Consider the following 16,917-nt stretch of genomic DNA (forward strand, 5'->3'; position numbering starts at 1 on the left):
TGTTTACTACTGCAACTTGGAGGCTATCAATCCTTTTGGCCATTTGCTCAAATTATTGCTGAAGTTGTTGCTGCATCATTTTTGTTTTGAGCTAGGACTGAGTCCACTCCTTCCAACTCCATCACTCCTTTCCTTTGTGATGGTTGGCATTGCCTTTGGTGAGCAAAGAAATACTGGTTGTTAGCCACCATATCGATGAGATTTTGGGCCTCCTCTGCAGTTTTAATCAATTGTAAAGTGCCCCCGGCTGAGTGATCCAGAGCCTCCTGAGATTTCAATGTCAAGCCTTCATAAAAATTCTGCAATATGTCCCATTCATTGAACATTTCAGGAGGGTACTTTGTAATTAGAGCCTTGTATCTCTCCCATGCCTCATAGAGAGGTTTAGTCTCCATCTGTGTGAATGTTTGTACTTCAGTCTTCAACCTAATAATCCTCTGAGGTGGGTAAAATTTGCCAAGGAACTTGCTCACTAGATCTTTCCAATTGTTGATGCTATCTCTTGGAAAGGATTCCAACCATTGAGTAGCCTTGTCTCTGAGGGAAAATGGAAATAACAGCAGCTTGTAAATGTCAGGATGTACACCAATTGACAGTATCACAATTCCTCAGAAAAGTGGATAAGTGTTGGTTTGGATCTTCAAGTGGTCCTCCTCCATATGAGCAGTTATTTTGAACCAAGGTGATGAGCTGTGGCTTTAGTTCAAAGTTATTTGCATTAACATTTGGGGTAAGAATGCTACTCCGACAATGTCTAGGATTTGCAAATGTATAGGAAGCCAAAACTCTTCTCTGTGGTGGATTGTTGTTGTTGTTGGCTGCCCCTGCTGGTGGATTTGTTGGGTTTGTTGAGTGTTCCTCCATTTCTTGGAACTCTTCCTCTGATTCTTCCTCTCCAATAACACTTTTCCCTCTTGCTTCTCTTCTTAATCACCTGAGGGTTCTTTCGTCTTGTTCAAAAAAGGTGGGTGTAGCTCCCCTTGTCCCTGACATACAAACTAATCATAAAAATCACACAAAACCAGAAAAACTAGGAAAACTCCACTCTATTGTTAAAGTGAGGTTTTATTTAGCTTAAGCAAAAAGTCAAACAGTTAGTGTGTTAGTCAAAAATTAGAGAAACAGAAAAGAAAAAGTGCTTGATCTAGACCTCTACCTCACTTAATTATTGTCAATCTAATCAATCCCTGGCAACAGCGCTAAAAACTTGATGTGTTGGAACCAAAATTCCAACACCTAAAACTCACCGACAAGTGTACCGGGTCGCATCAAGTAATAATAACTCACGTGAGTGAGGTCGATCCCACAGGGATTGAAGGATTGAGCAATTTTAGTTTAGTGGTTGATTTAGTCAAGCAAACAAGAGTTGATTTGAGTGATTTGTAATTGACAGAAGCTAAATTGCATAAATTGTAAAGGGAGAAGGGGGAATTGCAGTAAATTAAAGAGAACAGAAAGTAAAAGTGCTGAATCTTAAAGAACAAGTAAATGGCAGAAACTTAGAGTGCAGGAAATGTAGATTGCAGAAGCTTAGAGTGCAAGAAATGTAAATTGCATGAATATTAAAGGGCTTAGGGAGCTGGGATTGTAGTATCTAAACAAAGAAAAGTAAATTGTAACAAGTAAAAGAGCAGAAGATAATTTCAATTGAGATAGATCTCAAACAGAAAGGTAAATTTGCTTGTAGAATCATTTAGCAGGTAAACTAAATGGAAATGCAAGATCTCAGGGGTCAAGAGACTAGAAAACTAAGTCTAGATCTCACTACCTTCCTTGATCCAATCTAGAAGACAATTTAAAGAGAATTGAAGATGAAATTCAGTAAAGAAGAACACAAATTTTTGAATTATGTAGTAAATTGAACAAAGAGATCTTAAGAGGAGAGTGAGACAGAATTTCCTCAATTTTTCACACTTAAGACTCAAACAAAGCTTTGCAGAAAAGAAAACAAGAAAACCCAGAGGAAGATAACTCAATTTTCCTTCCCAAATCAAGCCAAAGTTTTCAGAAAAATGAAAACTCCAAATAGAAGCTAAAATGAAAAAGTTCTCCAATCGAAATTCAAAAAAAGTAAAAAGTAAAAGTCCAAAAGTTCTTTCTTCATCTAACTAACACCTATTTATACACTTCCTAATTTGGATCTAAGAATTTGGGTGGGCTCTAAAATTTGGTGAAGAAATGAATTAAATTTGATTTTTGATGGATTTTTGGCCCATGGGATGCTCCCAGGGCAAAGCTCGTGTGTTACCAAGAGCCGAGCCTTGGTTCTCTTCCTTCCAAAGTGTTGCGCGCGTTTCTCATTATGACAAGGAAATTAAGCTCTTTGCAAGAGCTCTAAGCTTTTGGCAAGAGCTTTGCTTATCCCTTGAGGTCCATGGTTCGATCCTTGTGTGGAGCACTTGCTGGCCATTTTCCTTGGCACAAGAGTAGCGCCTAATGTCTCCCTTCCTTGAGGTGCCCGGTTCGATCCTTGGTGAGTGCAGGAGCTGCCCATTTTTCATGGCACAAGAGTAGCGCCTAGAGCTTTGCTTCCTTGAGGTACTTAGTTTGAACCCCATGGAGAGAAAACAAGCCAATTTTGGCTTGTTTTTCTTGTGAGGTAGCGCTGCCCCCCTCCCCCTTGGTCTTGGGTTCAAGCCTTGATGAGTGCATTGTTGAGCTCTTTTTCCCTTGATTTTTCCTTGAATAAGCCCGAAAAAGCTCTTGGAGAAAGCTCTTGGCAAGAGCTTTCCTTTGAGTTTGCCTTGCTTCCTTCTTCCTTGTAGCACTTGATTAAGCTCTTGGCAAGGGCTCTAGGCTCTTGGCAAGAGCTTGGCCTTTGATTTTTTTTTTTTTTGAAGTAAAGCTCTCCACAAGAGCTCTAGGCTCTTGGCAAGAGCTTTGTGCTCTTGTTCCTTGAATTGAGCCACGCTTTTCTTCCCTTGGCCCACACTTTTCTCATTTTTTTTCTTTTCTTCACCTACAAGTAATCAAAACAATCAATCAAAGTATCACCAAATTCACAAGGTTTAAAATTCATTTAAAAATCAATTAATTCAAGCTTAAACCCCATGATCTTGTGCCAATTAAAGGGTGGTTGATTGATTCAAATAAACTATGCAATTCCACTCCAAATTACAAACTTACAATGCAAAAAAGTGCATAAAAACTAATGAAACAAGTGAAAAATGCTTGCAAAGGTATCATATGATGACTTGTCATCAGGAGTCACCTGCAGAATTATCCAAAGACATTTTAGCCATATCAGAGAGTACTTCATAGAAAATATATACCCTGATCCAATCCGAGAACATATCTGGAGGGCATTTTCTAAGCATCAGCTTGTACCTCTCCCAAGCATCATAGAGGGGCTCACTTTCTCCTTGCCTAAAGGTTTAAACATCTGTCCTCAACTCAGTCAATCCCTGAGGGGGAAAGAACTTGTTCAGGAACTTGTTGACTACTTTATTCTAGGTATTTGGTACGCGGAATTACACTTCGCACAACTGAACCAGCAAGTGTACTGGGTCGTCCAAGTAATACCTGAGTGAACCAGGTTGATACCATGAGGATTGTGGTTTGAAGCAAGCTACGGTTATCTTATAGATCTTAGTCAGGCAGATAGAAAAGTTGTTTGTTTGTTTAAAGCACATAAAAGGAAAATAAAGAAAATGTTACTCAGTTGATGGTGAATGCAATGATAACAAGATGGTTAAGGCTTCAGAGATGCTTTATTCTTCTGGATTACTCTGGTCTTACTGTCTACCCTAAATTGAATGATTTCTTCTATGGCAAGCTATATGTGATCAATGCCTCTCTTAAGAGGTCGCCGATTCTCCAATAGTACTGAACCCCAGGGTTAGTGCAGATCCAGTCTGATTGAGGGTGAAGCTCCTGCAGTTCATTCCCCTTGATGATCCTACTCAAAACGCCACAGACAAGGTCGAATCTTTTAGATCAGGGAATGCTGTACCTTGTGGTTCTAGCCTTTATCACAAAGACTCTAATCGACCCCATGCCTCGGCTGAACTGGTATCTCGAGAAGTCTCCAACGAAGTCGTGGATTAGCCGTCTGAGAGATGTATAATCAAGCTAGTGGTTAATTGTTGTCCGATGAAAGATTCACTCCGAACCCATGTAGAATGAGATAACCTTATGCCGGTTTAATGCATTCATAAGGATGGAGAACGAAGATACATCTTAGAATAGAATCAAACATGAATTGAGAATAGAACAGTAGTACATTTATTAATCCATAAAACTCAGCAGAGCTCCTAGCCTCAACCTAGGAGGTTTAGAGACTCATACTGATAGAAAATACAATGAAAAATGTGTAAAGTGTTAAAAGTGATTAAAAGTCTCCTAAGTTGATGTAAAATATCCTTTATATACTAAACTAATGACTAAGGATTACATAAGAAGGTTAAAACAGTCTTTTAGTGTGACAATCCACTTCCGGGACCCACTTGGTGAGTGTTTGGGCTGAGCTTGATTGGGATCCACGTGCTAGGAGGCCTCTAGGGCATTGAACGCTAGTTAGGGGGTCCTTTTTGGGCGTTGGATGCTGGTCTCTTCTCCCTTGGGCGTTTAACGCTAGAATAATGCAGATGGCTGGCGTTGAACGCCAGTTTTAGGCCTTCAATTCTGAAGCAAAGTATAGACTATTATACATTGCTAGAATGTTTTGGATGTTAGCTTTTCATAGCCATTGAGACTACTCGATTTGGACTTCTGTAGAACCAGAAAAGCTCTTTCGAGTGCAAGGAGGTCAGATCCTGACAGCATCTGCAACACTTTCTCTGCCTCTGAAATAGACTTTTGCTCCAGCTCCTCAATTTCAGCCAGAAAATACCTTAAACTGTACAAAAGCACACAAACTCGAAGTAGAATCCCAAAATGTGAATTTTACACTAAAACCTATGAAAATATAATAAAACTTAAACAAAACATGCTAAAAACTATACGAACATAATGTCAAAAGGCGTACAAAATATCTGCTCATCAGTGTTCAAGCTCTCCTTGGGTTGAATATCAAGACATTCCCTTGCTCGATCCCTCACAACAAATGGGAAGAGCATTAGCTTATAAACCTTAGGGTTAACTCCATTGGTCTTCACAGTATCATAAATCTGCAGGAAGCTAGAGATGATCTTATTAGGATCTTCCTGCGGAAGTCCATGAAACTGGCTAGTCTGCTACACTAGGATGATCAGCTGTGGGTTGAGCTCGAAATCATCTGCTCTAATAGGGGGCACACTAATACTCCTTTCATAGAAATCACGATTACGGGTTGTGTAAGAGTCCAAGGTTCTTCTAAGTTGTGCATTACCATTTGGATCCATAATGGACTCTACCTATTCCTGCACACATAAACAGAAAATGAGGAGAAATGGAAATCTCTACATTAGAGTGTAGAGGATTTTCTGTGAGGTATCCTGTATAAAAGAATTAAAATAAAATAGAGCAGGAAATAAACCAAAATTTCTGAAAATAATTAAGAGAAATTAAGCTACTAATTCACAAATAAAATAAGGAATGATATTGATACTTTAAAAAATTTTAAAAGGGAAAATCACTAGGGGAACACCAAACTTAATTTCTGAAATTAATGAAAAATAAATAAGAACCAATTCAAAAATTAAAAGACAAATAAATAAATAAAACTAAGAAATATATAAAGGGACACTAAACTTAAAAAAATAAATTAAGGGAAAATAAATAAAAAAATAAAATTGAGAATTAAAAGAAAAACTAAATAAACAAAACCAAAAAAAAATACCTAATCTAAGCAACCAGACAACTAGTAGTTGTTAATCACAAACAATCCCCGGCAATGGCGCCAGAAACTTGGTGCGGGATTTAAAATTCCCACAACTTAACCGGCAAGTGCACCGGGTCATCCAAGTAATACCTCAGGTGAGTGAGGGTCGATCCCACAAGGATTGTCGGACTGAGCAACAGTGGTTATCCAATTGGCTTAGTTAGGCGAACAAAAATGGGTTTTGATGGCAAACTGTAAATGTTTAAACCCTAATCTCTTAGTGATTTAGCCTCCTCTAACCTTTATCCACTGCCACTCTCGTGGTCACTTAATTCTGATTAGAGGGTTAAGTTCAAAAACTAGCTTATGGCCACAAAAACCCTAATTACGCAAAGCTAACAGGATTATATGTCATATATCCTAATTAGTTCATGTAATTAGCAATTTAGGAGGAATTTGTTTTCAAGCTGTTGTTCAAGCAAGATAACTCTCTCGAGAGTTGCAAGGACTTATGTAGAATAAGGGTCATACTCTCGTTCCACCCAGATTCATAAGATTAAGAACGAAAATAATCCTTGGAACTGAATCGGTACATTAATTAAAATAGAAAATCAACAGTCTTAATCCATAGAAATAAACAGAGCTCCTAACCTTAACCGAAGAGGCTTAGTTGCTCATGACTTACAGAGAAACTAGGGTTCTGAAAAGTGAAACATGGGAAAAGATTAGATTCAACATGAATATTTTCCCTTTTATACTAACCTAATTTTATTCGGAAATAAAGTAAAATAATAAATCTTAAAACTAACAGATATTGTTTGTAAATAAAAATTACAAAAGAAAATAAAATATAACTAATACTAAATGCTAAATCCACTAGAGATGCTCCATGAGTGGGCCTTCAAATTCGAATCAGGCTTGCTGGCGCTAAACGCCATATTAGGCATTTAGAACCCTAAAGAGAGTGGCCACGAGCATGCTGCTGGCGCTAAATGCTAGCTTGGTGTTTAGCTTGGTGTTTAACCTGAAATCATAAAAATACTAAAACAGCTCAAAGAAGCATCCAAAGAGAATTTTTGCACTAGAATTAAGTAAAACTAAATAAAATTTAACTAAAATAACTTGAAAATGATAAGAAAAAGGGTACACGATGCTCACGCATCATTGTGCAGGCATATTAGGAGGATTAACAACATTGGCATTAACCGCATTGTTTTTGTTGTTGACCTCCATAGTAAACTCTTCAGATTCTTTCTGAAAATAATCCCTGAGATTCTCAGCAGCCTTGTAAGCTCTAGCCTGCTGTAGACACCTTCTTGTAGTCCTTTCAATCTCAAGATCAAAGTATAGAAGGGGTTCTTTGTCCCTGTTCCTTCTCATAAACAAACAGAAAACAAAGAAAATTGAAAATCACTACGTCAGAGTGCGGAGACTTCCCAGTGAGGTATCTTCTGTAACAGAAATAAAATAAAATGAACTAAACATATAATACTAGCAATTCAAAAATCCCACAGAAAAATAGACCACAAAAATAAAAAATAATAGAAGAAAAACTGATCAGAAAAATAAAGTAAAATTACAAAGGGGGGCACCAAACTTAATTTCAGAAATTAAGGAAAAACTTTAACTAATCTAAAGCTTAAATTTTTGAAAATTTAAAGAATAAAACCAATAAAAAAAACCAAAAGCTAAAAACATCTAGTCTAAGCAATCAGACAACGGTTAGTTGTCAATCACAGTCAATCCCCGGCAACGGCGCCAAAAACTTGGTTGCAGAATTAGAATACCACAACTGAACCAGCAAGTGCACCAGCTCGTACCAAGTAATACCTCAGGTGAGTGAAGGTCGATCCCACTAGGATTGATGGACTGAGCAAAAATAGTCAGATGAATCACTTAATCAGGCAAGAAGTAATTGGTATTTTCAGGTTCAAAATCATTAAACAGTATTTCAAAGAGTAAGGAAAGCAAACAATGAAATTGAGGTGAAACGTACGTGAGAAAACAGTTAAGATTTCGGAGTTGTTTATTCTTTCGGATCAAGTTTTCTTACCAAATATATTAATAATGCAAGATTTATTTCATCGCAAAATGTAATTGACTAAACCCTAATTCCTTAGTGATTTAGTCTCCTCTAACCTAATCAACCACCAATTCCTTGGTCACTTAATATAGATTAGAGGGTTAAGTTCAATTCTAGTTTACTGGCCACAAAAACCCTAATTATCCAAATATAAGAGGATTATATGTCACGTATCCCGTTAAGTCCAAGTAATTAGCAGTTTTGGAGGAATTTACTTTTAAGCTAGTATTCAAGTGAGATAACTCTTCCAAGAATCATAATAATGCATATAGAATAAGGGTTGTTCTTCTGATATACCCAGATTCATGAGATGAAGAACGAAAGTAATCCTTGAAACTGAATCAATACATTAATTAAAAATAGAATACTAATAGTCTCAATCCATAGAAATAAATAGATCTCTGATGAGTCCATATTTTACAATGTATTTTGGACTAATTTGAGTGGATTTCATCACATAAACCCACATTTACTCATCTAAATAGCATGCTTCTAGTATGCGTGCGTACGCACAAGGAGGATTTGCGAGCGATGCGTACGCGTGGATGGATTTCTGCGCAGGGACGCGTACGCGTGACCCACGCGTACCCGTGACCCGAATTGCGTCAACTCATTAATTGCAAATTGCTGGGGGCGATTTTTGGGCCTTTAAGACCTAGTCCAACTCATTTATGAAGCTATATGAGGCCAAAGTGAAGCTGAATGAAGGGGTGGCAATTAGGTTTAGTTTTTATGATGTTTTCTCTTAGTTTCTGGAGAGAGAAGCCCCCCCTCTCTCTAGAATTAGGGTTTTTAGCTTAGTTTTCTTTTAATTTCAGCACTTTAATCCTTGTTTTAGTGTAGTTTCATTTATGTTTTTATGTTTTATTTGTCTTTATCTTCTTCATCTCTTTTGTTATTTCCTCTTTTATGTCAATTTTCACGTTATGAACATTTTTGTTATTTTCATTCCATTTAGTGCAATTTTATGTTTTCATGTCATTTATTGCTTTCTTTAGTTGTTATTGTCACTTTCTTGCTTTTGGTAGTTTAGATTTTATTTTTGATGCAATTTAATATTATTTTATTCTCTTGCACACCAAGTGTTTGGTAAAATGTTTGGCTTAGTTTGCACTTAGTTTTTCATCACTCTTGGCTTGGAATTGTTGACTTTGGTGATCCTTGAGTCATTGATGTCCATTCTTGTTTGATATATTAGAGTAGTTAGTTGATTTGGTCACCCTTGACTCTATGTGACCCTTAGTGATAACATAGGACTTAGGGATTGAAATTAACTATACCTATTTGACTTATCTTCGATGTAAGGTTGACTAAGTGGGATTAACTCTTCATAATCATCATGTGTTTGTGGTCAATGGCTAGGATAGGTAACCTTAGCTCTCAATTACTTGCCAAGATGTTTTCTTGCATTTGAAGTTTCATTTCCTTGCATTTACTTGCTTTGACTTTTATTGCTTTGATGTTTAATTTCTTGCATGTTTAGTTTTCACACTCTTGGTTGAGAAATTGGGTGTTTGGGTAGAATTGAGTTGTGGATGTCCATTCCGTATTGTGTGAGAATAGTTAATTGGTTTGGTTTCCATTGACGCTAGTCTTTCATTAAGTAATTAGTGAGTTGACTAGGACTTATGGATTGAGATCAATTATGCTCTTTTGACTAATTCTCAAGGAGGATTGACTAGTTTGGATTGATTCCACACAATTGCCATGTTTGTGGTCCACAACTAGGATAGGAAACCTAGATTACCCACTTCTTGCCAAGAGTCCTTTTTAGCATTTAATTTCCATTTTCATTGCTTTTACTTGCTTCGACTTTCACTTTCTTGCATGCTAAGTCACTTTCTTGCTATTTACATTCCTCGCTCTTGCTTTCATTCCCAATTCCCCATGCTCTCTCTCATAGCCAATAATTGTACATTTCATTGCAACTCCTAGGGAAGAACGACCTGGGAGTCTAAATACTCTCGGTTTATTTTTATTGAATTTAAAACATTTGATTATGAGAATTCATTGTTCGTTTGGACTATGCTACCAACGAATTGATTCTTGTCTTTGATCGATTCCGAACCGACATAAAATTCTCTCTATTAAATTTGGCACCGTTGCCAGGGATTTGCAAGGATGTATGTTTTTGGCTATTGTAAATATGTGAATATTGTAAATAGCTTGCTTTTTGGTTGATTGTATATATGGTGCTTGCTTGTTTTAGCTTTTGTAAATATGTTAGTATGTGAATATCTTGCTTCTTATTTGCTATTGTAAATATGCATCTCTTGTTTGCTTTTTGTTTTTCTTGTTGGGAGCTAATAGCTTGTTGGACACTCCATCCAAACTTGGTGCAATCAATTGGGAATTGTGGAGATTCTAGTATTGTTGGAAGCTCCATGATGAATACAAGCACAAGATTAAAAGCTCTCCATGAGTCTAACATAAAGACATTAAATAAAAGTGTTTGGTAACACCTTTCTAACCCTCTCTTTGTACATAGTTTCAATTTATTGCATTTTGTCTCTTGTAGATAGTTTAGGTTGGTTTAATTTCAAGCTTAATTTGCTTAGGTTTTAGTTTAGATTATGTGTTTTTGATGAATAATATTTTTTGGGGTTGAAAAGCTATTTTTGATGTCAAGGTTGGTGCCTTAGAGCACTAAAAATTTTTGAGAAAAAAGAGCATGTGCGTGCGCACACACCTGTGTGTCCGCACACCACCCCGATTTTCGTGTTCTGTGTGCACGCACCCACTTGTGCACGCGCACACCAGCTTATGCACCCTTTGTTGGGAGCGTTAGCACATTTTGTGCGTCGGCATCCCCCTTTTGCCGCTTGTGCGTTTGCACGGACCTGTGTACGTACGCACACACGGCGTGACAGCTGGTAGTTGTGACGCTTCAAGAAAAAAAAAGAAAAAAAACTTTTGGCTTTCTGTGCGTGGGCACAGCCCTGTGCCCACGCACACCTCAAAACATGGCCTCTAGTGGCGGCGTTTGCACGCATAGTGTGAATGCACAACACATTTCAGTTTTTCCATCGATACGTACGCGTGCCTGGTGCACGAAATTGGGATCTCAATGGCCCCAACAACTTGGTACGCACTATCATAATCTCAATTCTTCTTCATAACTTCGCACAACTAACCAGCAAGTGTACTTGGTCGTCCAAGTAATAAACCTTACGTGAGAAAGGGTCGATCGCACGGAGACTGTCGGCTTGAAGCAAGCTATGGTCATCCTTGTAAATCTCAGTCAGACGGATTCAAATGGTAATGGGATTTTGATAATTAAAATATAAATAAAATATAAAATAGGATAGAGATACTTATGCAATTCATTGGTAGGAATTTTAGTGAAAATGGCTACCTCCCATCCTCTCAGTGAAAATGGTCAAAATGCGCTGTCACCGCACGGCTAATCATTTGTCAGTTCTCACTCATGTTAGAATAGGATCCGTTGATCCTTTTGCGTTTGTCACTACGCCCAGCACTCGTGAGTTTGAAGCTCATCACAATCATCCCATCCCGGATCTTACTCGGAATACCACAGACAAGGTTTAGACTTTCCGGATCTCAAGAATGACTGCCAATAATTCTAGCTTATACCACGAAGACTCTGATCTGAACCAGGAGCCCAAGAGATAAACGCTCAAGCTATTGCAGATAGAACGGAAGTGGTTGTCAGGCACGCGTTCATAGGCGAGAATGATGATGAGTGCCACGGATCATCACATTCATCAGGTTGAAGTACGAGTCAATATCTTGGAATAAGAATAAGCTAGAATTGAATAGAAAAGCAATAGTACTTTGCATTAATTCATGAGGAACAGCAGAGCTCCACACCTTAATCTCTGGGGTGTAGAAACTCAACCGTTGAAAAATACATAAGTGAAAGTGGTCCAGGCATGGCCGAATGGCCAGCCCCCTAAACATGATCTCTGAAAATAAAATTATTCAAAAGATTCAAATACAATAGTAAAAAGTCCTATTTATACTAAACTAGTTACTAGGGTTTACAGAGATGAGTAAATGATGCAGAAATCCACTTCCGGGCCCACTTGGTGTGTGCTTGGGCTGAGCATTGAGCTTTCATGTGTAGAGACTCTTTGTGGAGTTAAACGCCAGGTTGTAGCCTGTTTCTGGCGTTTAACTCTGATTTGCAACCTGTTTCTGGCGTTTAACTCCAGAATAGGGCAGGAAGTTGGCGTTTGAACGCCAGTTTGCGTCATCAAAACTCGGGCAAAGTATGGACTATTATATATTGCTGGAAAGCCCTGGATGTTTAATTCCCAACGCAATTCAGAGGATGCCAATTGGGTTTCTGTAGCTCCAGAATATCCATTTCGAGTACAGGGAGGTCAGAATCCAACAGCATCTGCAATCCTTCTTCAGCCTCTGAATCAGATTTTTGCTCAAATCCCTCAATTTCAGCCAGAAATTACATGAAATTATAGAAAAATGCACAAACTCATAGTGAAGTCCATAAATGTGATTTTTATTTAAAAACTTATAAAAATATACTAAAAACTAACTAAATCAAACTAAAAACTATGTAAAAACAATGCCAAAAAGCATATAAATTATCCGCTCATCACAACACCAAACTTAAATTGTTGCTTGTCCCCAAGCAACTGAAAATCAAATAGGATAAAAAGAAGAGAATATACTATAAATTCCAAAATATCAATGAAACTTAGCTCCAATTAGATGAGCGGGACTAGTAGCTTTTTGCCTCTGAACAGTTTTGGCATCTCACTTTATCCTTTGAAGTTCAGAATGATTAGCATCTATAGGAACTCAGAAATTAGATAGTGTTATTGATTCTCCTAGTTCAGTATGTTGATTCTTGAACACAGCTACTTTATGAGTCCTGGCCGTGGCCCTAAGCACTTTGTTTTCCAGTATTACTACCGGATACTTAAATGCCACAAACACATAACTGTGTGATCCTTTTCAGATTGTGACTCAGCTTTGCTAAGGTTCCCAATTAGAGGTGTCCAGGGTTCTTAAGCACACTCTTTTTTTCTTTTTTTTTTTTTTTGCTTTGGACCTCGACTTTAACCGCTCAGTCTCAAACTTTTCACTTGACACTTTCACGCCACAAGCACATGGTTAGGGATAGCTTGGTTTTGTTGCTTAGGCCAGGATTTTATTCCTTTGGGCCCTCCTATCCACTGATGCTCAAAGCCTTGGATCCTTTTTACCCTTGCCTTTTGGTTTAAACGGTTATCGACTTTTTCTGCTTGCTTTTTCTTTTTCTTTCTTTTATTTTTGCCATATTTTTTTTCCCGCGCTTTGTTCTTCACTACTTTTTCTTGCTTCAAGAATCAATTTTATGATTTTTCAGATTATCAAATAACATTTCTCCTTTTTCATTATTCTTTCAAGAGCCAACAATTTTAACATTCATAAACAACAAATTCAAAAGATTTATGCACTGTTCAAGCATTCATTAAGAAAACAGAAAGTATTGTCACCACATTAGAATAATTAAACTAATCTCAAGGATGAATTCGAAATTCATGTACTTCTTGTTCTTTTATAATTAAAGCAGTTTTCATTTAAGAAAGGTGATGGATTCATAGGACATTCATAGCTTTAAGACATAGACACTTAAACACAAACATAGATAAACATAAAGCATAGAGAACGAAAATAGAAAAATAAAGAACAAGGAAATTAAAGAACAGGTCCACCTTAGTGATGGTGGCTAGTTCTTCCTTTTGAAGATCTTATGGAGTTCTTTAGAGCTCCTCTATGTCTCTTCCTTGCCTTTGTTGCTCCTCCCTCATAGCTTTTTGATCTTCTCTAATCTCATGGAGAATGATGGAGTGCTCTTGGTGCTCCACCCTTAGTTGTCCCATGTTGGAACTTAATTCTCCTAGGGAGGTGTTAATTTGCTCCCAATAGTTTTGTGGAGGAAAGTGCATCCCTTGAGGCATCTCAGGGATTTCATGATGAGGAATTTCCTCATGTTCTTGTTGAGGTCTATGAGTGGGCTCTCTTGTTTGCTCTATCCTCTTTTTGGTGATGGGCTTGTTAGACCTTTGAGATGAATTTCTCCATCTCCCATGACTCAGAGGTGGAAGCTTTTGCCTTCCCTTTCCTCTTTCTAGCGGTTTCTCTGGCCTTAGGTGCCATTAATGGTTATGGAAAAACAAAAAGCAATGCTTTTACCACACCAAACTTAAAAGGTTTGCTCGTCTTCGACCAAAAGAAGAAAGAAAGTAGTATAAGAAGAAGAAAATGGAGGAGATGGAGGGAGATATATGGTTCGGCCAAGGGGGTATAAGGTGTTTGTGATGTGTATTTGGGGTTGGGTTTGGGAGGAAAAAAAGTGAATGAGGTGATTGGTGAAGGGTATTTGGGGAAGAGTGTTATGGAAAGGTGTGAAGAGGAGAGAAGAAGAGGTGGGGTAGGTGGGGATCATGTGGGGTCTACATATCCTGAGGGGTCAAGGACTTAATAGTCTGGCATTTAACGCTAGACTGCTACTTGTTTCTGGCGTTAAACGCCAGCTTTTCTCCCTTTCTTGGCGTTTAACGCCAACTTGGTGCTCTGTTATGGCGTTAAACACTAGACTGTAGCTTGTTTCTGGCGTTTAACGCCAGCTTGATGCTTCTTTCTGGTGTTAAACGCCAGTCTGATGCTTCTTACTAGCGTTTAAACGCCAGTAAGCACTTCCTCCAGGGTGAGTTGTTTTTAATGCTATTTTTCATTCTGATTTTTTTTTTTGTTTTTCAGTTGTTTTTGTGACTTCACATGATCATCAACCTAAAGAAAACATAAAATAACAAAGGAAAAAATAAATAGATAAAATTAGATAACATTGGGTTGCCTCCTAATAAGCGATTCTTTAATGTCAATAGCTTGACAGTGAGCTCTCATGGAGCCTCACAGATAATCAGAGCAGGGTTGGGGCCTCTCAACAACAATCTTAGAGTTTGGTTATGGCCTCCCAACACCAAACTTAGAGTTTGGTTGTGGCCTCCCAACACCAACTTAGAGTTTGAATGTGGAGGTTTTGTTTGACTCTGTATTGAGAGAAGCTTTTCATGCTTCCTCTCCATGGTTACAGAAGGAGAACCTTTAGTCTTGAATACAAGGTTGTCCTCATTCAACTGAAGGACCAACTCTCCTATGTCAACATCAATCACAGCTTTTGCTGTGGCCAGGAAGGGTCTGCCAAGGATGATGGATTCATCCTCATCCTTTCCGGGGTCTAGGATTATGAAATCAGCAGAGATGTAAAGGCCTTCAACCTTCACTATCACGTCCTCTACTATTCCATAAGCCTATTTCATTGATTTGTCTGCCATCTCTAGTGAGATTCTTGCAGCTTGTACCTCAAAGATTCCCAGTTTCTCCATTACAAAGAGTGGCATGAGGTTTATCCCTAACCAGGTCACATAGAGCCTTCTCAAAGGTTATGGTGCCTATGGTACAAGGTATGAAGAATTTCCGGGATTCGATTTCTTCTGAGGTAATGTCTGCCTCATTAATGCATTCAGTTCATTGGTGAGCAAGGGGGGTTCATCCTCCCAAGTCTTAGTACCAAATAACTTGGCATTCAGCTTCATGATTGCTCCTAGATATTTAGCAACTTGCTTTTCAGTGATGTCTTCATCCTCTTCTGAGGAAGAATATTTATCAAAGCTCATAAATGACAGAAGAAAGTTTAATGGAATCTCTATGGTCTCTGTATGAGCTTCAGATTCCGTTGGTTCCTCAAAGGAAAACTCCTTTCTATCCAGAGGACGTCCCATGAGGCTTTTCTCACTGGGACTCACATCCTCCTCACTCTCTCCAGGTTCGGCCATGTTAGTCATGGTGATGGCCTTGCACTCTCTCTTGGGATTTTCTTCTATATTGCTTGGGAGAGTACTGGGAGGAGTTTCAGTAATCTTCTTACTCAGCTGACCCACCTGTGCCTCCAAATTTCTAATGGAGGACCTTGTTTCATTCATGAAACTTAGTATGGTCTTAGATAGATCAGAGACTATGGTTGCCAGGCCAGAATGGCTCTGTTCAGAATTCTCTGTCTGTTGCTGAGAAGATGATGGAAAAGGCTTACTATTGCTAAACCTATTTCTTCCACCATTATTATTGAAGCCTTGTTGAGGCTTCTGTTGGTCCTTCCATGATAAATTTGGATGATTTATCCATGAAGGATTATAGGTGTTTCCATAGGGTTCTCCCATGTAATTCACCTCTGCCATTGCAGGATTCTCAGGATCATAAGCTTCTTCTTCAGAAGATACTTCTTTAGTACTGTTAGATGCAGCTTGCAATCCATTCAAACTCTGAGAAATCATATTGACTTGCTGAGTCAATATTTTATTCTGAGCCAATATGGCATTCAAAGTATCAATTTCAAGAACTCCCTTCTTCTGAGGCGTCCCATTGCTCACAGGACTCCTTTCAGAGGTGTACATGAACTGGTTATTTGCAACCATTTCAATGAGTTCTTGAGCTTCTGCAGGGGTTTTCAGATGAAGAGATCCTTCTGCAAAATGGTCCAATGACATTTTTAACAACTCAGACAGACCATCATTGAATATACATATGATGCTCCATTCTGGAAGCATCTCAGTAGGATCCCTTTTGATCAGTTGCTTGTATCTTTCCCAAGCTTCATAGAGGGACTCACCTTCCTTCTGTCTGAAGGTTTGGGTTTTCACTCTAAGCTTGCTCATCTTTTGAGGTGGAAAGAATTTGGCCAGGAAAGCACTGACCAGCTTATCCCAAGAGTTTAGGCTTTCCTTAGGTTGTGAATCCAACCATGTTCTAGCTTTGTCTCTTATAGCAAAAGGGAAAAGCATAAGCCTGTAGACCTCGGGATCAACTGCATTGGTCTTGACAGTGTCACAGATTTGCAAGAATTCAGCTAAAAACTGATGAGGATCTTCCATTGGAAGTCCATGAAACTTGCAATTCTGCTGCATTAGAGAAACTAATTGAGGCTTAAGCTCAAAGTTGTTTGCTCTAATTGCAGGAATTGAGATGCTTCTTCCATAGAAGTTAGAAGGGGTGCAATAAAGTTACCAAGCATCTTCCTTGCATCTCCACCATTGTTATTAGGTTCGGCCATGTCACCTTCTTTTTC

This window comes from Arachis ipaensis, chromosome B6 (assembly GCF_059453495.1).
Source record: "Arachis ipaensis isolate K30076 ecotype BB chromosome B6, ASM5945349v1, whole genome shotgun sequence".
Taxonomy (NCBI): Eukaryota; Viridiplantae; Streptophyta; class Magnoliopsida; order Fabales; family Fabaceae; genus Arachis; species Arachis ipaensis.